The 8,591-nt window shown below is 40.2% G+C and overlaps 1 pseudogene; it reads left to right on the top strand.

Annotated features, from left to right (window-relative positions):
- The first annotated feature begins 4,986 nt into the window (after positions 1–4,986).
- Positions 4,987–7,343, top strand: LOC122556973 (annotated as a pseudogene).
- Positions 7,344–8,591: the final 1,248 nt, after the last annotated feature.

Genomic DNA, 8,591 nt, shown 5'->3' with positions numbered 1-8,591 from the left:
GCAAGAAGCTGACATGAAATAACATTCAATAGGCTTTTGCTTAATAGTAGCCCCTAAAAAGGCAGCTCTTAGGTTTGGGGCCAACTTCTGAATTTGCAGGAAAAGGAATCCTCATCGATCCATGTTCAAAACTCATGAATAGTTCCATGTAGGGGTTCAACCTTATTGTGTTCACACTCCGTACTCACATAAAACAGCAGGTCAAATCTTTTTAGTGACAACAAACACCAAATCTCTAATGAAGGTCATTGAATTTATAATGGTTGTTTGGTTTGAATTTTTAATTGGTTTCAACTGTTTAATTAGAGAACACTCTTTTGTAAACAATTGATAATGATGATGAAGAGTAGAGACGTCTGGCCAATTCTGGAAGATGCGATACTTAGGTGAGGAATTTTCATAAGTGTTGTTGACATGTAACTGTTGTCATTAATCACTGAGGGAAATATATCTCATTGGCATGGAAACTGTGGTACATCTTGTCAGGTGGTACTCATTGCATCCACCATGTAATAATGATGGAATAGTTGAATATTTAAGAGGCAGATGGGTGCTGATCAGATGTGCAGCTTTCTCCTGAATGCCCTCAAACATCTTCAGTGATGCAGGAGCTGCATTCATACAGGAATTCGGAATGTACACTCTCACAGAACTGATGCTCGTTCTATATCTGCCAAAAAGCATTGGTGTGGATTGCCAGGAAGTGAATCCCCACCGCTGAATTGCCAGCATTTGACTCATTGTTGGAGTCGTAGTAGTTATGTGAGTAGCCCATTAATTACTTTGGCCATTGATATTCACCGAAAGAATTCAGGGAGGGATTTCAGACTTCATACTGCTGTTCAATGTCAAGAGGATGGGTAGAGATGGTCTTTGATGGGCAATTGTGTTGTGTGGATGTTATTTGTCACGTAAGAACGCAGGGTTGAATATGGCACTGTTTTGCTGCATATGGACACAGATGTTTCATTGTCTGACGAATAGTGAATGGAAAGGAACACTATGCAATTGTAAGTGAATATCCCAACTTTTGTTCTAATGGTGGAAAGAAGCTTATTCATGAAATATATGAAAATGGCTGGAGCTCTTGCAGTGATGTACTGGTATTGCCATTATTCACCTTCAAAAAGCTTTTTTCCCCCTATCTCCAACTCGAGGTGAGTTTCCCTCTGCTTCTCGTAGACTTTCTTTTAGCTTGATATTGCATCCAGTTGCATGTGTCTTGACAAAAAAAGGCAATCAGTGCTGCTTCTGGACTGTTGTTTTTTTCCATGTTTGGGCCACGGCAGCAACAGGGTATGGAAATAATTAGACCCTGAGGAACTCAGACTTAGCTGCAGCTAGCAAGTTACAGCTGAGCAAATGCTGCTGTATAGTCTTGTTGATGACATCTCCAACCACGTTGATGGCCGTTGAGAGTTTCGTGATGTAATAATGGGCTGGTTGGATTTGCTCTGGTATGGACAAGACATAAATTAACAATATTCCGTTTTATTTTCACTTATAGTGGAAACACCTGGCTTACAAAGTCATAGAGAAGTACAGAACGGAAACAGACCCTTCAGTCCAACTTGTCCATGCCGACCAGCTATCCCAACCCAATCTTGTCCCATTTGCCAGCACTTGACCCATATCTCTCTAAACCCTTCCTATTCATATACCCATCCAGATAACTTTTAAATGCTACAATTGTACCAGTTACCATCACTTATTCTGACAGCTCATTCCACACACGCACCATCCTCAATGTTAAACAATTGCCCCTTAGGTCCCTTCTTTATCTTTCCTCTGTCACCCTAAACCTATGCCATCCAGTTCTGGACTCACCCACCCCAGGGAAAATACTATGTGTATTTATCCTGTCCATGTCCCTCATGATTTTATAAACCTCTATAAGGTTACTGCTCAGCCTCTGCTTCTCCAGGGAAAACAGCCCCAGCCTATTCAGCCTCTCCCTGCAGTTCAAATCCACCAACCCTGGAAACATCCTTGTAAATCTTTTCTCAACACTTCCAAGTTTCACATCCTTGTAAATCTTTTCTCAACACTTCCAAGTTTCACAACATCCTTCTGATAGGAATCAGACCAAAATTTCATCTATCTATCTATCTATCTATCTATCTATCTATCTATCTATCTATCTATCTATCTAAACGTCTGTCTATCTATCTAAAAATCCATCTCTGTATACATACGCAGACCAGAACACCCTTCATGGTACTCATTGAAAGAAAAACGAAAGAAAATTCCAATAAATCCCAACAATTCGTTTGTATCTATGTACATAATCTTTCCCCAAATAGCAGTGATATTTGTGGTAGGATGGGGCAAGGGAGACTTTAATTATATAAAGTTGTTTGGGAGAATAATAGAAGAAAAGGACTGGAGGGAATGCATTTCGGAAGTGTGTTCTGGAATATATTTTAAAATCAGTATTTTTTTGCTCATTGAGAAAAGCTCGATGTGATACTTCGAAGTTAGGTTGGTGAACTGTGCCAAGAGAAATCTGGCAAAATGTCTGTAGAAGTGGATACACACAGAGACAATGGATAGACAGAAAATTAAAGACAGGAAGTATTTGAAAAGTTGACTATTCTTAGAATGGATAAGTCCATATTACTTGAAATCGATGATTCCAAAGAATGTATAGCTGAAGGTAATAAGAGAAATTGCCATAATCTTCAATCGCCTCCTTGACTCTGGCGAAGGTGCCAGAGCATTGCAGAGTGACAAATGTGCCCTTGTGAAGAAAGGATATAAAGACAATTCTAGCAATAACAGGTAGTTAATGTAACATGACATTAGGAAAGGTATTATGAGCAATACTCAGGGGATCAGCAAAACACTTGGTGATGTCTGATGTAATTAAGATGTCTGTCTGTCTGTCTGTCTATCTATCTATCCATCTATCTATCTATAAGCACGTGTTTGTAAAAAGGCTTCTCATGATTAACTTGTTCTATTTAATGCATTGGTGAAGCAACAGAGAAGACTGATGAAAGGAATCCATTGGACGTTTTCTACATACTTCATAAAGAAGCATTTGACAGCAAGAGTCGTGAACAAAATTGAGAGTATTGGAACTGGAGGATCGCTGTCGAGTTACACAAAAGAAAACTGCCTGAAAGCTGGAAAAAAACAAATCATGGTAATTTTAAAAATTAGATTAGAGGAAGAATGCCAATATTCCCCAATGACCAAGTGAAAAAACTGTTTTATTTTGTCACATATAAATCTCTTAGGGTTTGCAATGCAGAGTACAATTTCAATACTTGCCATTTATTTCAATCATGGAGTCATGGCAAACGCACAGGATGGTATGCATCACTTGCAATAGGACATAAACAGGCTAGCAAAATGAGCAGGCTCACGTCAAATGTAATGCAAAACAGAGAAGTGCTATGTAATTCATGTTTGAAGGTAACAAGATACATTGCAAGAATGTTTAGTGACTCCCATGGTATATTGGACGTCATAAAGCAAAGAAGAGAGGGTATGGAGGACATTCATAAAACTCTTGGTTCGGGATGAACAGGAGAAATATACCAGATTTTGACAAACACATTGTAGGAAGGCTATGTGAGATATTGTGAGAGTGCAAAACTAATTTTCAATAATGTGAAATATTCACAGCAGAGGTTTTAGTCACTCGAAAATTTGGTGCTACTTTTCTTAGGACAAAATGAGATTGAGAGAAATCACAAATAATCACGACATGTTTGGGTAGGATAGACAAGGGACATCTCATCGCTGATAATGCAAAGGACCCAATGCATTGATCTATTGTTGGGCCAAGAATGCATGGGGAACATGAAGTTGCATCTGTGGCAAATGGAAATTATCAAGCAAACTCTATTTAATGCAAGCAGAGAAAATCAATTAGCTGTTATGCAAATGGGAGCGCACAGCATGGAAATAACTCTGTAAGCTAATGGAGATCGAGCTGCAGGAAGGGACTGCCTGGACTCCATGGGACGAATTCTCTTTTTCTCTCTCTGCCTTTAGTAATTATGAATCTATGGCCCTGTCGTTGAGGTCGTGTCATATTCTAAAAAAGAGTGTCAAAAATAAAATAAATACCTATGTTAAATGCAGAGCTGAACATACATATAAATACGTTAAAGTATTTGCTTTTCCATCAGTTTACCAAATATCAGCTCTTCCTGCATCCGATAAGGAATGCCAAAATATCAAGCAGGGTATTGTAACATCTTGGAGGGAGAAAGGGGAATTGTTCTGACTGCTTCCACAGATTAACAACGTGCAAGTTTCTGGCGCTTTTCTGTTTATTATCTGTTTGATAATGCTAACGAATTCACGAAATCCTTTGACACATTGAACTGATGAATTGTCTAATTAATTGATGTAGCAGTGCATAAATCAAATGTCAGAAGTGACTTATGTTGCTCCGGCAGTGCGACCAGTTATCCTTTAAAGAATGCTTCCAAATTGCATGACACATTGACAAACGTACAGGGAAATCCTCTGGTATAGTTCGGGCGCTGACTAAAAACAAAAATGACTCTCTGACTCGAGGAGGAACATCAGTTTTCGATTACAAAAGGAACCATTTTTCAAAGCTTTTCTAAGAACAAAAGTACACTTACCTATTCCGATCCAAAGATTTTTTGTTCCATAATGTTAATTCTCGTCGCTTTCTATTTGGGAAATATTATTTCGACGGTGAAGCTTTAAGAAATATTTGTTGCGATTATTACACTGGGCTGTTTGTGCCGCTGTGTACCAATTTGGAGCTGAAACATCACAGGAGATCTACCGCTTCCCCCATAAAGACGCACAGAACAGAAGCAGAGAGAGAGAGAGATTCTATGTTTAACGTGCCGCCATATTCAGAAATAAGACTGACGCTTGATATTTTTATTTCTTGCTTTAATATCGTGTAATTATACCAAACATAGTAATACAGTATATCTAAGGGACTAGGAGGGACCTCGTTGTTTTAGCAATTAAATCCAGCCTACAACAATGGCGAATGCGCACAAGGGCGGAACGCCTTTTTTTTTCTTCCTTTCTGTGTTGGACCTTGTTTTGGGACAAATTCTTTACTCGATTCCGGAGGAACTGGAGCATGGGGCCTTTGTCGGGAATATCGCGGAGGATTTAAAACTGCGCGTTTCGGAATTACAAAGTCGCAATCTTCGGGTGGTCTCCGATGATAAAAAGGAGTATGTGGAGGTAATTCTGGAAAACGGCATTTTAATTATTGCTGAGAGAATCGACAGGGAACAGGTCTGTAGACAAAGCTCTACTTGTTCCCTTTTTTTTAGAAGTAGCGCTCGACAATCCGTCGGAAATGCATCGCGTTGTGGTGCAAATATTAGATGTAAATGATAATTCACCCAGTTTTGAAAAGGAAGAACTTTCATTGGAGATCAGCGCATTAATTACACCAGGGGCACGCTTTCCTGTCGAGAACGCGCATGATGCGGACGTGGCACAAACGCAATCAGTAGTTACCATATCAGTGCAAACGAGCACTTCAGCATCGAAGTCGAGACAAGAAGTGATGGGAGTAAAAGCGCCGAGTTGTTGTTAGAGAAGGCACTGGATCGTGAACAACAGTCCAGCTATGACCTCGTCCTGACGGCCATCGATGGTGGGGATCCTCGCAGATCTGCTGCAGCTCGAATTCTCATTACTGTAGTGTATAGCAACGATAACGCACCTGTATTTGAACAAGAAATACATAGGAGCAGAGTAGCTGAAAACGCGCCTCTGGGTAAACTAGTGGTAGAAATCAAAGCTATTGATTTAGCTGAAGGGACAAACGCTGAACTGTCATATCATTTTACAAGACACGTTTCCCAAAAAAATCGCGAACTGTTTAAATTGGATTCTACGACGGGAAAAATTGTAGTTCAAGGAGTATTGGATTTTGAAGAGTCAAGTGTTTTCGAACTTGATGTTCAAGCAGTGGATAAAGCTCCTCCCTATATGGTAGGACGAGCCAAAGTTATAGTCGAACTAACTGATGTTAATGATAACGCACCCGAGATAAAAGTAACATCTGTGTCTAGCACAGTTGCCGAAGATGCGCAGGTTGGAACTGTGATTGCTGTAATCAATGTAGCTCATCTCGATTCCGGAAAAAATGGTCACGTTTATTGTGAAGTCCCCATGATTATTCCATTTAAGCTTCAGCTAGCTTTGAGAGGAAATTACAAATTAATCACAAGTGCTATTCTTGATCGCGAAACGACCCCTCTGTACAACATTACAATTTCAGCGTGGGACGGAGGCACGCCCCCGCTATCAACGCACAAAAACATATTGGTCTCTGTTTCTGACATAAACGACCAGGCACCGAAATTCACACAATCGTCATGTATCTGATGGAGAACAACACTCCTGATGCTTCCATATTTACAGTTACTGCTTTAGATTCTGATATAGACAAGAATGGTGACGTTGTGTATTCCATTGCAGAAAATCATTTACCAAAGGGTCCGGGATCTGTCACGATTAACGCCAAAAAAGGTAATATTTACTCACTTCTCTCCTTTGACTACGAACAATTGAAACAATTCCACACCCAAGTTCAAGCTCGGGATGGCGGATTCCCCAAACTAAGTAGCACTGCCATTGTGAATGTCATTATCTTGGACCAAAATGACAACGTGCCGGTCCTTGTCTCACCTCTAATGTGGAACAATTCAGCATTGTTGGAGATTAGACCGCAGTCAGTACATCCAGGAGACCTACATCCTAAGAGAATTGCTACTGATGCCGATTCTGGACAAAATGCACGGCTATCCTATCAAGTATTGAAGGCCACTCATCCCAGTACGTTTACTCTGAGTCCCTATCTGGACAACTCAGAGAAACAACACATTTTAGGGATTAAAATATCACCACTGAAAATTTGATCTTTTTGGTAAAAGATAACGGGCAGCCAAGTCTCTCCAGTACTGCCACAATCTCCTTTACAATCACATCCAATGTTACAGTGAAATCCTCTGAACGAACGTCAGAAGTGAAATATTCCGATTATTTTTCGTACTTTAATGGCTATTTATTTATCATTTTGGGATCAACTTCGTTTGTATTTCTTGTAGTCATTATTTTTCTGATCGTACTGAAGTTTAAGCAAGACAGCAACATTACTGAGGACTACAGCATTCCAGTTTCTTGTAACAGACAGAGAAACTCTAATGATATTTGTGTGGGAAAGAAGACTTCATGTTATGGTCGTCCTGGTCAGTCCGAATACTGTGTGCTTAACTCCAGAATCGTCCAAGAGCGATTTTCTATTTTTGAAACCTGTTCATCCTACTTTGACCTTCAACGAAGTGAATATCCAGAACACAAAAACAATGATTTAACGCAGCCAATAATGTTTATGCTGACTGGCAATTCTCTTTGAAGAATAAAGTTTTTCTTTTGATATTTGATGAGAGAGTACGTTTTGCATAATTGATCAAATCCTTATGTAATAGGAAGAGGCATGGTCAACCCAAAATGCCACCGCTGTTTCTGTGGACCTATCTGACTATGGTGAAAAATATTCCTGAAATCTTTTAAAAGTTTTGAACAGTACAATGATTGACCCGGCAACACGCTTCCATATGCCCAATTTATGTTTGGATGCATTATGTATTGATGTGCCTATCTGTGATTTCTCTCTCCCCTGCATTTCGTGTCTTTTTGTTGATATAGTAAACAACAGAATGCAGATTTTCAAGATCTGGAAGCCTTCACCGTTGAATGCAAAAAAATCATGGAATAAAAAGAAGCTTCCACTTTGGAGCCTCCCGAAATTCATTGCTTTTTTCCACTATGTGTCGTAAGAATGTCTATGTTTTATCATATTTACAAATACGATTGAAACTCAGGCTGTCAACGTCTGTGAGGGTTCGAGACATTTTAAATTGCGCACTCGTAATTTTTCAGATGGGTATATTAGAAATGTTTTGGAATAGTCCAGCTTTAAGAACAGCTGTCGCAATTATTGGCCGTGGGACTTCGTGTCGCTGTCTACCAATAAGTAACTGAGACACTGCCAGGGATCTACCCCCTCCCTGTCGTGCGGAACAGAGAACAGAAGCAAAGACACAGGCTATGCCTGCGTTCATGCGATGGGGCCATATTCAGCAAATCTGCAGATGTCCGGACCTTGCCTTTCTAGGTTTCCAAGTTTATATGGATAAATAAATTCCATAAGATGCCGGTTACCATTTGTTGTGGAAGGTATTTTGAAACACATTCTAGCACGGAACACTGGTGACTGACCCGATGAGTATGGCATATTTCATCTTCTACTTTGTGCGTCGGATCTGGGCAAATTCACTATTCAACAACCGAGGAATTGCAGCCTGGAGCATTTGTTGGGAATATTGCTGGGGATTTGTTGGGAATATTGCTTGGTCTAAAAGTTCCGGAATTATCGGCTCACAAATTTCGGTTTATCTCTGATGAAATGAAACAGTACATTGAGGTACTTTGGGCGGCACGGTGGCACAGTGGTTAGCACTGCTGCCTCACAGCGCCAGAGACCCGGGTTCAATTCCCGACTCAGGCGACTGACTGTGTGGAGTTTGCACATTCTCCCCGTGTCTGCGTGGGTTTCCTCC

This window comes from Chiloscyllium plagiosum, chromosome 14, assembly GCF_004010195.1.
Source record: "Chiloscyllium plagiosum isolate BGI_BamShark_2017 chromosome 14, ASM401019v2, whole genome shotgun sequence".
Taxonomy (NCBI): Eukaryota; Metazoa; Chordata; class Chondrichthyes; order Orectolobiformes; family Hemiscylliidae; genus Chiloscyllium; species Chiloscyllium plagiosum.
The sequence above is the reverse complement of the archived record's forward strand: the minus strand, read 5'-3'. Positions and strand labels throughout refer to the sequence as shown.